Here is an 892-nt window from a genome sequence, read left to right on the forward strand (position 1 = left end):
AAAAACCAAAAAAAAAAAAAAAAAAAAAAAAAACCATTATGGGCAGAGGACGTTGCTTGTGTAGCATACACAAAGCCCTGGGTTTAATCCCTAGCATTGAATAAACCGGGCGTAGCGGTGGTGGTACATGCCTGTGAATAATAAAGATTACTTGTAATTCTAATCTTTGCTTGTTTTCGAGGTAGGGGTCTCCCTCTGGCCCAGGCTGACCCGGAATTCACTCGGTAGTCTCAGGGTGGCCTTGAACTCACGTGATTGTAAGGCTTAAGTGTTCAAGATATGGTGGTCCACTCACTGCCAGTAGTGCCAGCGGTTGGGAAGCTGAGGTAGGAGGATGGGCAAAAGTTTGAAGGCAGTGTGAATTCCTTGGCTGTATACTGAGACCCTGTCTCAACAGTCCCCCCAAAGAAAAGAAAAACCCCACAGTCTTCAAGGGCTTTATTACACCTTTATAAATTCGAAACTCTTTCAGTGGCTCAGTGACTCGGATCCGGCCAACGTGCCAGCAATCCTCACCTTGCTGACCACTGGTTTCCAGTCCTTTCTCACCAAGACGATCCCTTTCTTTCTACTTCTGGTCTCCGTGCCACTAGCATCCAATGTCCCCGTTCCGCGGCCCCGGGCACAGCTCTCGGTTGGGACGCCCTGCCTCGTGGCCTCGGGCGTGCCGGGTCTTTCTGGTTAGACGCTCGGTCAGAAACGAAGCTGTCTGAATGAAGGGACACGTCCGCAGCTGGACCGGGCAAGGACGGTCACTCGCGCGGGGCTCGGCGGGGGCGCGCCCACGACGCCCACAGGCCCCGTCCCCTCGCGCGCCCGCGCCCGCTGACGTCAACCGGGCTCGTTACGCGTCGCGCGAGGCCCCGCCCCTCGCCGCGACGCCGGCAGCCTG

Source organism: Jaculus jaculus, chromosome 11, assembly GCF_020740685.1.
Source record: "Jaculus jaculus isolate mJacJac1 chromosome 11, mJacJac1.mat.Y.cur, whole genome shotgun sequence".
Classification (NCBI taxonomy): domain Eukaryota; kingdom Metazoa; phylum Chordata; class Mammalia; order Rodentia; family Dipodidae; genus Jaculus; species Jaculus jaculus.